This window comes from Cervus canadensis, chromosome 1, assembly GCF_019320065.1.
Source record: "Cervus canadensis isolate Bull #8, Minnesota chromosome 1, ASM1932006v1, whole genome shotgun sequence".
NCBI lineage: Eukaryota > Metazoa > Chordata > Mammalia > Artiodactyla > Cervidae > Cervus > Cervus canadensis.
The window spans coordinates 119888819-119907782 of record NC_057386.1 but is presented as its reverse complement, the minus strand read 5'-3'; positions in this window follow the sequence as shown (position 1 = coordinate 119907782).

The following is an 18964-nucleotide window of genomic DNA, read 5'->3' as shown; positions in this document are numbered from 1 at the left end:
ATACATCCATGTTCCTGAAGCTGGGAGAGACCCAGTGCCCCAAACGCCCTACTTTCTGCACTGGAGTTTCCCCATCCCATCCCCCTTTCCGAAAGCTCTGGAATCAGAGCTTAGGGGTCTCAGATTCTGGCAGGTTCCACAATGTAGGCTTAAGAGGGATAGCTATCCAGTTGATGGAGGAGGGGCAAAGGATCTCGGCCTTCTAGGGCTTCCCCGATGGCTCAGCGGTAAAGAATCCCTGCAAAGCAAGAGCCGCACAAGACACAGGTTTGACTCCTGGGTCGAGAAGGTCCCTGGAGGAGGGCACGGCAACCCACTCCAGTATTCTTGCCTGGAGCATCCCATGGACAGAGGAGCCTGGCGGGCTAAGGTCCATGGGGTCACAATGAGTCAGACACGACTGAAGTGACTTAGCACGCATGCACACACACAGGCGCAGCCCTAGCCACACTCGGAAGAGACCTGTCACCCAACCGATAGCGGGTCAGGGAAGATCCAAAGCACCCTGTCTTACCACCTCCAGGTAATTGTGGGACCCAGGCTTCTGTATTCCAGCTCTTATTTTGTCCCCAAGTTCTGCGCACAGCTCGGTGTTCCTGGGTCATGTCATAAAAAGATTTACAAGACGATGTAAAACTGGCAGTAAAAACAATTAACTTTAATGGCACCTCAGGTGGGTGGCTGGGTGGGACGGAGGGAGGGCCCAGCGCTTCCTCCTTTCCTGACCGGGAATCCAGGTGAGAGAGAGGAGCTGCTTGCTGTCAGGCAACCCTTTGGGTTCCGAGGTTTGAGGTTAAATCAAGAAGAGGACTGGACTAGGGGGCCAGAGGAGAAGGGTTCAAGTACCACTTGACGGTTCCCAGCCGAGCAATCCCGAACATGCCTCTTAAACACTCTAACACTCAGTCTTCTTATCCATTAAATGGGAATCTGCCTGGTGGAAATGTGTGAGGGGAAAAAAAACAAAATACTTATCAAATGGGAAGCTGTAAAAAGAAGTAAATCTATCAAGTCTCCTCCGGGTTGTGAGAATGGCAAATGAGATATATTTGGAAGGGCTTCCCACATACCTGACGTTTGGATATGTTTATTAAGCCTGTATGTGAGTGTGCATGTGTAATCAATGTTAGTTTCCGGAGGACCCAGCCTCCCCAGGTATAAAGTGAAGCGGAAAGACCAGCCCATGACAGAGGCCAGAACTCCCTGTTTCAGGGTCCCCACTTAACCAGCATCACTTACATGTAGATTTCCTGCTAAAATTGACCTGCTTGTCCAGCCAGTGACCTCGGAAGCGACCCCATGCTCAAGCAGCCTGCAGCCCCAGGCTTTGAAAGTGACCTGGATTTCTAGAAAACTGGCAAGGAAATGAGAGTGCCTAAGGGGGGCAGTGGGGGAGGGTCTCTGCCTCCCCTGTGCCCTGGTCCAGTCCGGAAAAACTCTAATTCTGCAGGTCTCCCCGGCCTGGAGATAATTAACTGTCCATTTCAGAGAGATCCCTGTGTCTGTGTGTGGCCCTCACTAGGACCAGCGAGAGATGCCCTAGCGGAGGGTGGGCTTAGGGAAGGAAAACACCCACTGGCCTGTTTCTCTGTTCTGGGGAATCAGCAGGGGAAGGGGAGATGGAAGGTAAACTCACCCTCCATTCTCTTCTCCCAGGGGCCAACTATCCACGCTGCCTGAGGCCTGCACTCCTCTCTTGGACCTCTTCAGGTCCCATCCGTGAGGCCCTGGCTTTGCCCCTCTCTGGGTCAGCTGCCTAAGGTCATGTCACCACCCTCACTTGCTCTGGAATGAAATCACTGTCATCAGGGAAGCCATCTGACATCAGAGTTTGTATCCTGCCTTGGCCCCTGGAAGTGTGTGTGCCTAGTCGCTCAGTCATGTACGACTCTTTGTGACCCCATGGATGGTAGCTCACCAGGCTTCTCTGTCCACGGGATTTTCTGAGCAAAAATACTGGAGTGGGTTATTATTTCCTCTTCCAGGGGAACTTCCTGACCCAGGGATTGAACCCTGGTCTCCTGCATTGGCAGACGGGTTCTCTACCACTGAGCTACCTGGGAAGTCCTCATCTCTAGGTCCCCGGCAGCAATTCAGTGCCCAGTTGCATTTATTTTGCATATTTCTCCTCCAGCAGATATATTTTCCCCTGTTTATTTCAGGCAGTGTTAAAAAAAAAAAAAAGCGCAAAAGTTACGAAGCTGGAATGATGGGGAATTCCCTGGCGGTCCAATGATTAGGATTTTGAATTTTCACTACCAAGAGTCTGGGTTCAATCTCTGGTTGAGGAACCAAAAATTTAAAAAGGGGGAATGATGATGACTTAGCGTTAGGTGGTGTGATGGTTAATTGTGTGTGTGTGTGTGTGTGAGATGGTTAATTTTATGTGTCAATTTGACAGGCTAAGGGATACCCAGAGAGCTGATAAAACATTACTTCTGGGTGTGTCTATGAGGGTGTTTCTGGAAGAGATTAACATTTGAACCAGTGGACTGGGTAAAGTAGTTGGCCCTTACCAGTGTGAATGGGATTCAACCAATCCACTGAGAGCCTGAATAGAACAAAAAGGTGGAAGAAGGGCAAATTTGCTCTGTGTTTGAACTGGGACATTTGTCTTCTCCTGTCCTTGGTCACTGATGCTTCTTGTTCTTGGGCCTTTGGACTGGGACTTACATCATTGCCCCCGACCCCCACACCCCCGGATTCTCAGACCTTTGGATCTGGACTGAATTACATCACCATCATTACTGATCTACATTGAACTGGGGTTTATTTCCTGCCACAAAATATATATGTGTGTGTGTGTGTGTAATGGATACACTTCTATCTCAGAGTGATCTTTATCTATTGTTTTTTTTTTAATTTATTTATGGTTGTGCTGGGCCTTGGTTGCTGCACATGCACTTTCTCTAGTTGCAGCAGAAGCGGGGGCTACACTCTAGTTGGGGTGCGCAGGCTTCTCATTGCGGTGGTTTCTCTTGTTGCGGAGCACAGACTCTAGAGCACAGGCTTCAGTAGTTGCAGTTCATGGGCTCTAGAGCACTCAAGCTTGGAAGTTGTGGCACACAGCCTTAGTTGCCCTGCAGCATGTGGGATCTTCCTAGACCAAGGAACGAATTCATGTCCCCTGCTTTGGCAGGGAGAGTCTTTGCCCCTGGACCACCAGAGAAGTCCCACAGAGTGATTTTGACTGGGGTATCCCTAGGGTGGCCTATTCAATAAACATCCTTTGGCAGAGTAAGTAGGAGTGGGGGATGACTTTCCTCTAGAAATGCCCTAGTCCTGTTTCCGCACTGTGCATCCCAGTTTGATTTTAGACCTGCGTTCTATTCTAGCAAGTGATGCAGGCTACTCTAAGACTGGGTCATACAAGACCATTCAGCTTCCATGTGATTCTCTTGTTCTAGGTGTTCAGTCTTAAGATAGTCTTACTCGGAACCCAGTTGCCATGATGTGAGGAAGCCCAAGCTGCAGGAAGATGCCATGTGGAGTTGTTCCAATCAACTGTCTCCAGTGAGTCCAGCCTTTGAATCACCCAGCCCTGGTGCCAGACAGGTGAGTGAAGCAGCCTTTGATGTTTCTGGGCCCCTAGACACTCAGATGACTGCCAGCCGTTCAGGTCATCCAAGCTGAGGCTTCAGACATGATGAAGCAGAACCAGGCCAAAGTTCTGACCGACAGAATCTGTGAACATAATAAAGCGGTTGCCTAACAGCCACTAAATTTGGGGTAATTGGTTAGGGAGGAATAGATAACCATGTAATCGTACAATGCCCTTCACCAGTCTAAGCCTCAGTTTTCCCATCTCCAAAATGTGGATAAGAACACCTTTTAAAGGTGATCCTGGGAGTGAATGTGTTCATACAAATAGCAGGCACAAATAGCAGGTTCATAAGCCCGCTGGGTTTAAGAGATTATAACTGTTCAACTCAGAGGCTGGGAGCACAGATGAGCACCCTGAAATTCTCAACACCCAAATTACCTACCCACTTTTGCCATATGCAGTCAGTGGTTCAGCTAGCTTCCACATCCAAAAAGGACCCCCCAAAATGTACACACCCTGCCATCATCAATCTCCCTTTCCATGCCAATGAAAGAATTTTCAGAAAGCAAGACTGCCAACAGCAGAAATAAATCACAACTGGGGTGGGGGGGAGGGAGGTGAAAATAGCCAAAGAGAGACAGTGTAGCAAAATTCTCATCCCTTCCCATCCTTCCTCCAAACCAATACCAATCCCATTATTCAGCCGCCACTGTGAATAATGAAGCAGCCACATGGCATCCCTGAAAGCCAAGAAGGAAAGGAGACGGAAACCAGCCAGACTGAGAAACACCAAAAAAAAAAGCCAAGAGGGGTACCCCTCCCTAGGACTGAGGGAAGGGAAAACAAGGACCATCCTCATGGTCACTGGCATAACACTTTGTTACATGACGCTCTTACAGCCATTATTGAAAACGCAGAGTCTTAACCACTGGACCACCAGGGAAGTCCCACTTACAACCATTATTGCATGAGACCAGCTGAGAAAGCCCAAGAAGTTGACTGAGATGATGTAATCCATCCCCGTTGAAAAGATACAGGGTGTGATGCTCAGAAAATAATTCAGGTGTGATGGAAAGAGCACCCAGTGTGGAGGGAGAAGGGGATGTGTTTGTTTACTCCAAGGCTGTTTGTTTGTTTTTAATTCTTTGTTTGTTTTTTGCTGTGCTGGGTCTTCATTGCTGCAAGGGCTTTTCTCTAGTTCCAGAAAGTTGGGCTACTCCCTAGTTGCAGTGTGCGGGCTTCTCATCGCGGTGGCTTCTCTGGTTGCAGAGCACAGGCTCTAGGCTCACTGGCTTCAGTGACTGCAAAGTGCATATTTTGCAGTTGTGGCCCACAGGCTTAGTTCCCTGCAGCATATGGGATCTTCCTAGGCCAGGGATCAAACCTGTGTCCCCTGCCTTGGCAGGTGGATTCTCAGCCATCAGACCACCAGGGAAGTTCTGAATATACGATATTTTTGAAAATAGGTCCAGTGGGACCTCTGCCTGCTATATCCTTGCACCTGGAATAGTGTTTGCTACCTGAGAGATATTCAGTAAATAATTGTGGAATGAATAAATTGGGCTGTTGGAGAAGGTCTCTTACAGGAGATGAGCTCAAAAGCTGAAGTTTAGGGACTCCCCTGGTGGTCCAGTGGCTAAGACTCTGAGATCTCAATGCTGGGGCCCTGGGTTTGATCCCTGGTCAGGAAACTAGATCCCACATGCCACAACTAAGACCCTGCACAGCCAAATAAATAAATAAATACTTTTTTTAAAAAAAGCTGAGCTTTAAAGGATGAGTAAGACACAAATAAAGAAAAGAGGGTTAGGGATCTAGGAAGAGGGTTGCCTCTGGTATTCACACCATGTAGAGTCTCCTCCCACATCAGATAAGGCCAACCTGCATTGAGACTAGAATATGGCAGAAAGGATGGACTGACCATGTCTTCCAAGGGTAGGTCATAAAAGACATGGTAGCTTCTACCTTGCTCCCTCTTGAATCTCTTACCCAGAAGGAAGCTGCCTGTTGTCATAAACACAAACAAGTAACCCATAAAGAGTCTCAAATGGAGGGAAACTGAGGTCCCTCCAACCAATGACCAATGCCAATTTATCATTTGTTTGAATAAGCCATTTTGTAATTGGATCCTACTGTCCCAGTCAAGCCTTCAGATGATTGCAGCCCCAGTGGACATGGTAGCTGCAACTTCAAGAGATCGTTTTTTTTAAAATATTTACTTGGCTGCCTTGGGTCTTCGTTGCGTAACGCAGTATCTTTCATTGTGGCAGAGAATTTACAGTTGTGGTGTATGGGCTCAGTAGTCGTGGCATGTGGGCTTATTTGCTTTGCAGCATGTGGGGTCTTAGCTCCCCAGCCAGGGATCAAACCCACGTCCGCGGCATTGCAAGGTGGATTCTTAACCACTGGACCACCTGAGAAGTCTCTTCACGAGATCTTGAGCCAGATCTGTCTAGCTAAGCCATGCCCAAGTCACTGATCCAGCGTTATGTTTGGCTAGATAAATTATGCATCAATAGCTAACTGATACAATGCTCACTATTGAAGCAGGAGGGGTCGGGGGGAAGACTTGACCTTTATCTGTGTGGGAAAGAGAAGCATAAGATAGTGACCAAGGGCTTAGCAAAGACCAAATCATGGAAAACCTTGCTAGGCACATGGAGGGATCTAAATTGTACCTTAATTGCCATGGAAAGTTACAGAAGAATTTTTTGTAGGGGAATAACCTGACCTAGATTTACACTCTCAAGATCCCTGTGGCTGGTATTCTGAGAACAGAGAGGAGAGGAGCAGGCGAAACCAGGAAACCATACGGGACCCAATTCCATCACTTACTGGCTGCATGACCTTGGGCAAGTTTATCTCGAAACCTCAGTCTCTTCATCCGTCAAGTGGGTGTTGTGGTCCTAGACTTGCTAGCAAAGATATTGAGATGATATGTATCAAGTGCTTCCTGGGGTGCCTGGCTTGCATTACATGTTTCTGCAAATCTTAATTCATCCCTGCTCCCCTCCTGCAAGAACCACTTCTATCAGGTACCCCTGGAGTATAGAATTTGCGTTCTAGTCCTGCAAACTGACAGATTACAAAACAGTCAACGAGACCAGCCATCAGCACGATGCTGGGTGCCTTCCGAGTGCCCGGCACCGTGCCAACCTCTCTGCTGTGCTATCTCACCCGTCCTCCCCGTCATGCTCCGAGGCCAATAATTACTATCACGGCGTTAACCTCAGAGCCTCTGTGCTCTCAGATTCCCATGATGTCACATCACAGAGCAGGTCTCAGCTGTCACTTCCAGTCTGCTAGCAAAGAGGCCACAGATACACGGGCTGCCCTAGAGACAGTAAGCACTGGAGGAAATCTGGGTCTAAGATACAGAATTCTGCTCCTTGAACGGACCCTGGAAAGAGAAGATCCTGCCTCCATGACCTGCCTGAGCTGGAGCTCATCACATCCTCACTCCGATGACCCCAGCTGGACTTACCCATCCTGCCAAAGGCAGTGGAGCACAATGGTTAGCGCTTGCTAGCATGTAGGACTGGAGGGAAGTTGTATTGATACAATCTCTCAATGCCTCATTTTCCCCATCTGTAAAGTGGGGATAAGGGCCACACACCCCTTTTTAGAGTTACCCTAAGGAAGAAGTTGTTTGTATTTTCTAGACGCTTGGATGCTGACTGTTTCCATTGTTTCCCCATCTATTTGCCATGAACTGATCGGACCAGATGCCATGATCTTAGTTTTCTGAATGTTGAGTTTTAAGCCAGCTTTCTCACTCTCCTCTTTCACTTTCATCAAGAGTCTCTTTAGTTCTTCTTCACTTTCTGCCATAAGGGTGGTATCATCTTCATATCTGAGGTTATTGATATTTCTCCCGGAAACAGTGAGAGACTTTATTTTTGGGGGCTTCAAAATCACTGCCGATGGTGACTGCAGCCGTGAAATTAAAAGTCGCTTGCTCTGTAGAAGAAAAGCTATGACAAACCTAAATAGCATATTAAAAAGCAGAGATATTACTTTGCCAACAAAGGTCCATCTAGTCAAAGCTATGGTTTTTCCAGTGGTCATGTATGGATGTGAGAGTTGGACTATAAAGAAAGCCGAGCGCCAAAGAATTGATGCTTTTGAACTGTGGTGTTGGAGAAGACTCTTGAGAGTCCCTTGGACTGCAAGGAGATCCAGTCAGTCCATCCAAAAGGAGATCAGTCCTGGGTGTTCATTGGAAGGACTGATGCTGAAGCTGAGGCTCCAATACTTGCACCACCTGATGCGAAGAACTGACTCATTGGAAAAGACCCTGATGCTGGGAAAGATGTCAAGCAGGAGGAGAAGGGAGTGACAGAAGGTGAGATGGTTGGATGGCATCACTGACTTGACGGACATGAGTTTGAGTAAGCTTCAGGAGTTGGTGATGGACAGGGAAGACCGGCGTGCTGTAGTCCATGGGGTCACAAAGAGTCAGATACGACTGAGCGACTGAACTGAACTGGACCCTGACAGCCACTGCTCTGTGAGTAAGCTGGCTGACTCTCCCATGGTGAAATCTTTGGTGGAACACAGATTAACCTGGTGGGGAAGAGAGGAAGGAACTCACAAGAAAGTGAGCGTCTTTGAATTTTTTTTTTAATTGAAGTATGCTTAATTTACAATGTTATATTAGTTTCAAGTGATTCACTTATACATATATTTATTGGGTTGGCCAAAAAATTCACTTGAGTACATGGGGGAAGGAGAGGGTGGGACGAAAGGAGAGAGCAGCATGGAAACATGTATGTTACCACATGTAAAACAGATAGCCAGTGGGAATTTGCTCTAAGACACAGGGAGCTCAACCCGGTGCTCTGTGAAAACCTAGAGAGCTGGGAGCGAAGTTCAAGAGGGAGGGGACATATGTATACTTACGGCTGATATATGTTGATGTATGGCAGAAATCCACACAACATTGTAAAGTAATTATCCTTCAATGAAAAATAAATAAATTGTTTTTAAAAAAAAGATATTGAGGATAGTTCCCTGCGCTATACAGGAGGTCATTGCTGTTTACCTATTTTACATACACTAATGTGTATATGTTAATCCCAAACTCCCAATTTATCTCTGCTCCCTACCCCCAAAGGTGAACTGCCATATGGCAGGAAACACAGGTTGGATAGGCACTGCACACAAGTGTAGGACGAGAAAGGAGGTTTGCAAGCCCAGAAAAACTGCACGTGAGACAGTCAAGAGAGACCCAGAGACCTGAGAGAACTCCTAGCTGGTTTTCTTTCTCCACATGCCATTTTCTTGCATGCTCATTTCTTTTTTTTTTTCTTGCATGCTCGTTTCTTGTTGTATTCGGAGTGACACTGCGTTGTTACCACAGCCAGGAGGGCGTGCAACTGCCTTTGTTCCCCACTGGGAATGCAGGACAGGCTTTGAATGAAGTCTTCATTGTTCCAGGTCACAAAGCATTGATTATCAGCAATCTCATAAGAGGTTCAGCCTTTTATTAGCTATAAAAACAATAATAATAATTCTAGGACCTACTATATAGCACAGGGAACTGCCCTCAAAATTTTGTAATAACCTATCAGGGGAAAGAATCTGAAAAAAAAATAGATATATATGTATATAAAACTGGATCACTTTGCTGTACGCCTGAAACTAACACAATATTGTAAATCAGCTATACTTCAATAAAGTTAATTAATTTTAAAAAGAATTTCAAAAAAAGAAAAAAATAATAAAGATGTTGTTGCTTTCAAATTGTGGTGCTGGAGAAGACTCTTGAAAGCCCCTTGAAGTGCAAGGAGATCAAGCCAATCAATCCTAAAGGAAATCCACCCTGAATATTCATTGGAAGGACTGGTGCTGAAGCTGAAGCTCCAATACTTTGGTCACCTGATGTGAAGAACTGATTGTTTAGACCCTGATGCTGGGAAAGATTGAAGGCAAAAGGAGAAGGGGGTGACAGAGGATGAGATGGTTGGATGGCATCACTGACTCAATGGATATGAACTTGAGCAAACTCTGCGAGATAGTGGAGGACAGGGAAACCTGACCTGCTTCAGTCCACGGGGTGGTGAAGAGTCAGACACAACAGAGCGACTGAAGAAGAGCAACAACAAAGATGTTGTTATGGGCTCAGTCGGGTGTTCCCCCACCACCAGTTTCCTGTGTTGAAACCCTAACTCCTAGGACCTCAGAATATGACTGTACTTGGAAACAGGGCATTTCAAGAGGTGATTAAATTAAATGAGGTCTTCAGGGCAGATGCTAATCCTTATGGATGGTGTTCTTAGAAAAGAGACTAGGTCACCAGGGCACCTGGGCTTAGAAGGACAACCATGTAAGAGGTGAGAAGGCAGACACCTGGAAGCCAAGGAAAAATGCCCCAGAGGAAAGTGAGCCAGGCACACCTTGATCTTGAACTTCCAGCTTCTGGAACTATGAGAGAATAAGTCTCTGTTGATTAAGCCACCCAGGTTGTGGTATTGTGTATGATAGCCGAAGCACACTGGGCTATCATAACACAATACACTTTTTTTTTTTTTTGGTTGCATCCCGTGGCTCGGGGGGATCTCAGTTCCCAGACCAAGGAGCAAACCCAGGCCACTGCAGCGAAAACCCGGAGTCCTAACCACTAGACCACCAGGGAGCTCCCCTTTTCAATTTCATTTTCAACTTCCTTTTCATGACTACAATTTTTAAAAATACACTATTCCAAAAAAGACGGCCACAGTTCCTGTCTCATGTGGTCCCGCTCGCCCCCTGGTCCCTCCAGCACTCCATACGTGGAGTATTGGCCCATCTCAAATAGGAAGAGGACACCCAGGAAGCATCTTTAGTCACGTGGAATATACGGAAGGTGGCGTGGTGTTGGCAACTGTCTTGTCACAGGCATGTTCGAATCCAAAGAACAGGGTCCCAGCTTCCTGTGGCTTCACCTGTCTTCCCCCAGCACATAGTAGGTGGTCAGTAAAGGGTTTACCACAGCTCAGCTGGATCTGGGCTTCCATCTCAGTCCTGCCATTTCCTAGGTGGGTGGCCTTGGGCAAGTTCAACCTCTAAGCCTCTGTTTCTTGGTTGGCTCAGAAGCTTGGAAATATCTACCTCCCAAAGCTTTGTGAAAGATAGAAACTGAATATATCCAGAGCTCATCACAGTTCACAGCGTGTTGGAAAAGATCTGATGATTTTATGAATTCCGTTATTTTTTATTTTGTGTTTTTCCAACTTGGTGAAAGAATTTCCGCCATAGGGCTTCTCTGTTGTTTTTCCTGATACACACTGTCTGTCCTCTGTGATGGAAGAAGAAGGAAGAGGAGGAGAAGATAAAGAAGAAAAAGAACTACCAACCTCTATGTGCTTAATAGGCACTCGGCATTGTTCAGTGTTATCCACGGAGATTCTTATTCAATGCTCCTTAGTAACCCATTTTACAGATGAGAAGGCTGAGACTCGGAGACGTCACTGACATCCTTGAAGTAACACAGCTGGGAAACAACACAGTCAACAGATTAAGCCAATAAACACTACCTTTAAAATAAGACTCCCCTTAAAGGGGACTGGAGAGTGGCTGGAAGACACACACACTCCAAATTCCTCTCCAAGTGCGACAGAGACACACTTGAACCTATCTGGGTGCTGACAGGTGGAGAGAGTGTTTTTTGCAGGGCTCGGTGAGCATGCAACCGTTCCAGGAAATTCCCAGCGCACCTACTAAAAGGCATTCAAGAGTCCCCTTTCTTTGACGAAAACAGTCTCAAGGTCACTGAATGTGTTCCCATTTGGAGGGTGAAATAGGACCGAGGTGAGGTCAGGTCTGTGCTGCTTATTCTGTACCCCCTGCCCCATCCACACGCGCAGATCCACATTCTATCTTCTCTGCTTTGCCCAATACCCCTGCAGATACAGTGCCAGCTCCTTGCCCTCTGTCTTCTGGGCAGCACTGGTAGAGATAGGAGGGAGGGGGGTTAAGAGGTCCTGTATAGGTATCTATTCCCTGCCCTTCCTTGAAAGTGACCTGCTGTGGCCGGAGCTCCCGCTGGAAAGCCCAGCTCCATGGTTCTAGCCCTCGCTGGCTCCATATGCCTCCCCCCTGGCCCCTGCAGCCCCAAGGGTGGTGACAGCTCCCACTGTGGCCAGCCCCTGAGAACCTCAGCATCCTTTGTGTTTCTTTAACCTTGCTCACCACCCCCCTGCCCCCTGTAAATAGCCCGTGTATTGAACTCCTCGTGGTTGAATTGTCTGGGATGAGTTCTGTTTCCTACAAAGACCTTGCCTGATCTGAAATCAAGGGTGGAACTCAACAGAAGAGTTCCTGGTTTCTGATTGTCTCTCCAGAGCCAGTTTCAGGTGAAGGTAAAGGAGAAGAAGTCAAAAGATCTTCCATGGCTTCAGGCACCGCCTCCCTCCAGCTCTCTTCAGACAAGCTCAGGCCAGCATAGAAAGAAAAGCTAGAAAGTTAAGTCGCTCAGTCGTGGCCGACTCTCTGCTATCCCATGGACTGTAGCCCGCCAGGTTCCTCAGTCCATAGAATTTTCCAGGCAAGGATACTGGAGTGGGTTGCCATTTCCTTCTCCAGGGGATCTTCCCAACCCAGGGAGAGAACGGACTAAATATGGTCATTGTACCTATTACAGAAGGATGTTAGATCAAATCCTGCCTCTGTCACAGCCTAGCTAGGAAGCCTCAGACATGCCACTTAACTTCCCAGAGTCTCAATTTGTTCATCTGTACAATGGGATTAGGGGCTTCCCCAATGGCTCAGCAGCAAAGAATCCACCTGCAATGCATGAGACATGGATTCTATTCCTGGGTCGGGAAGATCCCCTGGAGAAGGAAATGGCTACCCACTCCATTCTTGCCTGGGAAATCCTATGGAAAGAGGAGCCTGGCAGGCTGCATGCCCATGGGGTTGGACACAAATTACAGACTAAACCACCATCACAGTGGGAATAACGTCCACTTCATAGGATTGTTGGTTTGACAGGATAGCAGATGGAAAGCAAATCACCTGGTACTTAGTTAGTACCAAGGTAGGTGCTTGGAAAATTCTTGGTCTCTTTCTCATCCTCTTTCTCTAGCTTCCCTGTTCCTTTACCTAAATTCCTCCCCTTTACCCAATCAGTAGGATTGCATCATGTTTGAAGAACAACTTACAGAGTTGCTGTGCCACGCTTCCAGGCAAGTTGAAATTCAGAGGTGAAAGGGCACAGCTTACAATTGTCTCCAGCAGCTGAATCAAGAGCAGCAGGCATCAGCGTTTAGATCAAACAGCCAGAAAAATCAGGGTTTTTAGAAACCAGAAAAACCTCTATTACCCATTCTGATCACTTACTCATAGCTTTGAAACAAACCACCAGAAATGTAACAGCTTCAAAGGACCATGGCATATTACTTTCGGTGGGTGGGCTGGGGATGCAGAGTCTCAGGGGGTGAGGTCCCCCAAGACAGCCTCCTCCATATATCTGGAGCTTGGCAGTGACAGCTAAAGGCTGTTTCCTTCACAAGTGCTCTCAAAAGTCTCGTGGGAACTTCTTTCCATGGCACCTGGGCCACAACGCGGTGAGAACAGAACTCTTGAAAGGCCCAACCTCAGATGTGTGCAGGCATCATGTTTGCCACATCCTACTGGTCAAACCAAGTCTCGGGATTGGCCCAGGTTCAAGGGGAGGGGCAACAGTTCCTGCCTCTTGGAGCAGGAGAAGTGGCCAAAAACACAGTGCAAAGGACTGTGGGAGGAATTTTTGCAAACAACTTTGAAATCCACCGGTTCCTCTTCCGGTCCTCCACCCAGGCTGGCATCCCAACTTTGCTGTCCCTCACTGGTCGCTTCAGTGAGACGGGAAAGTCTCGTCTCAGATTTATGAACCTCTGAAGGCCGTGAGGAATTCATCAGTGTAGTTCAAATGATGAACAATGGACAACGTGGCAATTCAGCCTACAGTCTAATCTACATCCACCCTCATTATTGCACAACAAACTTACTGTTTCTTCATAACTCAGGGAGGTTAAACTTAGAAGCAAATGGGCATTTGAATCAGGAACCATATAGCTCATGGCACCCAGCTCTCTGCTTTTATAGATCAGGAAACCACGGGCCAGAGAGGTTGAGTGACTTCCCCCAGATCACACAGAGAAAAAGAGAAATGGAACTCAAACCCTGGTGTCTGATCTCTTTCTCTCCTCCCTTGGGACTCAGGGAATCACAGTTCTAATTCTGCTCCTCCCATTGGGAGCCTCGGTTTCCCCCTTCTGGCTGGTGAAGTCAGTCCTTGCCTCTCCCCACACCTTTGTCCCAGGTGTGCTATGAACACTAATGAGTTAACGTGTCTCTCAGAGCCTACAGAACCTCGCAGGAGATATAATTACAGAGAATTAGCCTCCACGGTCTTCTGGGAAGGATTTCGGCGGGGAGTAGGTAAATAAATTATATCCTGTGGTTCTCCCTTCCCACGGGCTGATTAACTCTTCGGCAGAGCGTTCCCCAGAGGGTGATGTGATGGAACCCCCTTGCCAGCCCAGTATCCCACAGGCTGGAGCTCTCTTCTGGCTCCAAGAACTCCCTGGGTGGCGCTCAGCCTAGAAACACACCTCTTCTCGGATCTGATTCTTCTCTGGGTGAATCCAGACCCCTTGTTGGAAGCCCTCATGGGTCCCTTCCAGCTCCAACTCCAGGTGAGCAGGGTTCTAAGAGTTAACCATCCTCTGCAGAATTTCTGGGTAAATACCATCCAGGCTGCCAGATTTATTACTTTTTAATGTCTCCCGTGTGGTTCCATTAGCCCTTCCCTTTGATACCTCTATCTTTTCCATCTGACTTCTCCCCACCCATATTCCATAACCCCAGGTTATGGATTTTCCCAATAACTCCTGTTCTGAGATCTGGGCATAAAAAAATCACTGGGCTCCCCAACACTCCATACCCCTCTCTCCACCCCAGCATCCAAATATTTACTAAGATCCTCCTTATCTTTTCCCAAGCATCTCATTGTTTCTCTCATTTTCTCCCACAACCTGCCAACCTCTCCTCTCCCACTTCTTAGAACTTTCCAGGAGAGCTCTGACACTGGTGAAATTGACCTCAAACTAGGTTGAGTCATCACTTCCTGCACTGAACCGCCTTTTTTTTGTTGTTTGTTTCAGTTTACCAGTGCATCTCCTGAGCTTTTGTCCCTAACTGAGTTCCCGCTGGTGCTTCTGCCGGCCACCATGCTTCATTGTATAAAACCTTCTGTGGTTTGCTTTGGCTCAGGAGGACACCATCCTAACTGCTAAGCCCAGCAATCCACAGGCTGTTGTGGGATTGTCTAATGGCACTAAACTGTTACTTCCTCCTCTTGTGACCTTGGGTAAGTTACTCAACTTCTCTGTGCCTTAGTTTACTGATCTGTAAAATGGGTAGATGACAGGACCAGCTTCCTTGATGGTGGAAGTGGATGATTAAACAATTTGCTATCCTCTAAAAATCTTCATGCCCCAATCCGCCTTTTTGTCTGCTATTCCCTCTGTCTTGAATATCTCCCTTCCCCTCCAATCTGATGTGGGGACTTTGACTCACTTACCTGGTCCAGTTCAAAAGTCTCCTTCAAGCAAAGCATTCCATTATGCCTCCAGAGTTCATCATTTTCTCCTTCAGATCTCCACAGCTTTTCATGTTTTGACACTAGAATCTTCAGGACTCAGCCTAAGGATCACTCACTCTAGAACTATTCCCTGACATTGTGTAGGAGACCCTCAGTCTAGCATGTACCTGAATGAAAGTGAAAGTCACCCAGTCATGTCCGACTCTTTGTGACCCCATGGACTATACAGTCCATGGAATTCTTCAGGCCAGAATACTGCAGTGGGTAGCCTTTCCCTTCTCCAGGGGATCTTCCCAACCCAGGGATCAAACCCAGGTCTCCTGCATTGCAGGCAGATTCTTTACCAGCTGAGCCACAATGGAAGCCCAAGAATACTGGAGAGGGTAGCCTACCCCTTCTCCAGGGGATCTTTCCCACCCAGGAATTGAACCGGGATCTCCTGCATTGCAGGTGGATTCTTTACCAACTGGGCTATCAGGGAAGCCCTGTACCTGAATGAATGAATGTAACCAATCCAATCTCATTTTCAGTCACCTTTGCTAATGTGCTGTGTACAAATTTTTCTTTGTTTCGTGTCTTCATTCTTTCTTTCTGTGCTGGTCTTTTAGACTGCATAAGCTGTTTGTCTTAGACTTATATTTTTAATCTGGAGAAATTGTGTTCAACTCCTTTATTCATTGATTCATTCGACAAAATGTATTGAGTGTCTACTATATGCCTAGAAAGACTCCGTGCTAGGAACTGGGGATACAGTGTGAATTAAAAAAAAAAAGTTTCCTGTATGCTCGTAGAACTTTAGGGAAGAAGTCAGATAACAGTTGAATGTTCCCATAAAGGTACAACTCCGATAAGTGCCATGAAGGTTATATTATATAATAGAGGGTTTATACCTAATCTGCAGGGTCAGAAAAGGCTTCTCAAGAGATCGCTTTGAGTTGAGATCTGAAGGATGAGCAGGAGTTACTCAAGTGATAATGAGGGGAACACCAGGGGCCTATAGGCAAGGAAGTCTGGCAAGGAGGACTGCTGTGTATCTTGTATCAGTCAGCTACTGCTATGAAACAAGCAACCACAAAAATCTCCCTGGCATCACCAACAAGCCTTGGTTTTTCATGTGTTTTCAGGTTGGCTGATCTTAGCTAGGCTCAGCTAGGCTTCTCAGCTTCAAGCTGCCTGTCCGACAGGGCTTAGCTCCCAAACCCATGTTGGGGTCCAGGCAGATCCATCCATGTTTGTTCAGTCTGAGTGGGAGTCAGCCTGAAGGAGCAGAAGTTGAAAGTTCTTCAGTCAGTGGTAACTGACACACAAGAGGACAAGTGGAAACATTGTCCACTGTCAATTCTGCCTGCTTTTGATTGGACAGGGCAGGTCACCAAAAGCTCAAGGTCTAGGAAAAAACTTTATTCTTGAGGGAAACCACCAAGATACAAGCAAAGAGCATGGATATAGGAGTGTGGAGGCTTCTGGTTCAATAATTCAATCTACCACAAGGCCAGAGCAGGAAAAAAATGACTGAGAACTTGAGATAAATTGAGCCAGAGCAGACCTTGAGGGTCTATTGAAATATTTGGTCTTTCTCATAAGAATAATGGAAAGCTATTGGAAATACATATAGTGTGATGGTGAATAATGAGACACTTTGGATTCTAAAGTCATCCTCTGGCTGCTATAAGGAAGCAGATTGGACAAAGGGATGAAATGATAAAAACTCCATATGCCCTATAGCTTTTGATCCTGTGTGTGTTTGAATATGTGGGTGTGTTTATGCCACCATATTTACATACCCAGTTCTTCCTTGGAGAAGGTGGTAACCTAGGATTTATCGTTCCACACATCTGAAGAACAGCTTATCTGTACATTGACTGGTACAACAATTCTTTTTTTTTTTTTAATATTTATTTATTTATTTGGCTGCATCAGGTCTTAGTTGCAGCACATGGGATCTTTTAGCATGCAGACTCTTAGTTGTGACATGTGAGATCTAGTTCCTTGGCCAGGGATTGAACCTGGGCCCCCTTCATTGGGAGCATGGAGTTTTAGCCACTGGACCACCAGGGAAGTTCCATAACTGGTACAATTCTATGGCTTCATCTCACAAGCTCCCTGAGAGTCACACTTTTACAGCATGGAGTGCAGGAGAGGTTTCCACCTGTCTTAGAAGTGTCAATTCATCTCACTCCCAAGAGATATGTCTCTTATTATTGTAATTGCCATCATAACAATACCAGTTTCCAAACATTCTGTATCTTAAGTTTGTTGAAGATTTTATCCACAGGCCCCAGAAGACAGGACAGGAAGCATCAGCCCCCTTTGATAGATGCTGAGGGTTGGGGAGGTTGTCTGGCTGACTTGTTCACAATATCGGGAATGGATGAATCTGAAGCCGGTTTGCTCTCAAAACCCATGGCTTGGTTTTCAGCCAGTTCCCCTGTCTGACCTGGTGATGATATTCCCATCAGTAAGTCCAGCCAATGCTGTTTTGCTAGGACTGTTTGACCAGGTGGGGCAGTGACTATTCTAAAAGGTGTGTTCAGAAACAGGTCTGTACCCAAGTCCCAGGGTTCATCCAAACACCTACAAACATTCCTGACAGTCCCTTGCTTCCCTCAGTCAAGGGAAACATCCATCTTAAGGGTAATCAGCCAGAAAAACCTGTTTGCCAGCAAAATTTCATCATTTTTCACAAGGACACAGAAAGAGAAGGGGCCATGTGATCTGAACAGCCGTCAGCCTGAGTGGCAGGGAATACAATCTGACTTTCTTCCATCACTGCGGGACCACACTTCAGACTCAATGGCTTAAGTCCTCACTAGGCCACCATCAGGGAAGGATACGGAGGGGGCGAAAAAAGATCATGCACTGGGAAACAAGCAGGCACAGCAGGATTTCGACTTTGCCAGGCTGGGGTGAAAACTCAAGCTGTTTCCCTCTTGTCAGCCTTTTTGAATGAGAGGGCAAGATTTACGGCTACCATCGGCGGGCGGCGTTTTACAGCCATCGCAAATGGATTTGAGACAGCAGCACAGTAGACTGCATTGACCACGAAGGGACTATCGTGACTCGTTTTAAGACCTGTCCAGCATCACAGGCACAATAAAGAGGCGCTCCTGGTCGGTGAAGAGCACGAAGGATTCAACTGGAACCTTCAGGGGGCCAGCACTGTTAAACACGGAGCCAAATTGCTGAGGGTTTCAGTATGTAAATGTTTTCGGTACGCTTGCCCAGCTTGGCAGTTTTTGTCCACTTAGCAAGATCTGCTTGCAGTGCAGGCAGAAGTCTGGAGGTCCAGCTGATGGGGGACTGCATATATTATTGATAAAAGCAAAGGGAAAATGGCTTGTGTCTGGGTAACACCTGGCCCAACAGGTTTACTGTTTACGTAGTGCATATTTGTGATTTACCTCTCGCTGCGCGTGCTACCATTTCCCTGCGGATTGCCCATTTTCATCTAATTCAGTCTCTCTTTTTTGATAAGGATGATTCCTTCTGTGTTGAATGAAATACAAATTATTAATAGGAAACATTTCTCTATATTAATGTATTTAAAAAGGGATCCTGAAAAAAAGATATTCTGGCATGAATAATATATTTTAAAAAACAGACGAAAGTGATACATTAGTGAAAATTATGCATACACTAGTGTGTGTGTGTGTGTGTATATATATATATACATATATATATATACACATGTGTATTAATCACTTGGATACATGTTGTTACCATGGTGACTTATGAGGAGAGGAAATAGAGTTATGGAGAGAGTTATGGGAGAGAATATTACTTTTCACTCTCCTGTTTTGTACCTCCTAGATTTGATACCCTGTACATATACACGCAAGGCTTCTCAGGTG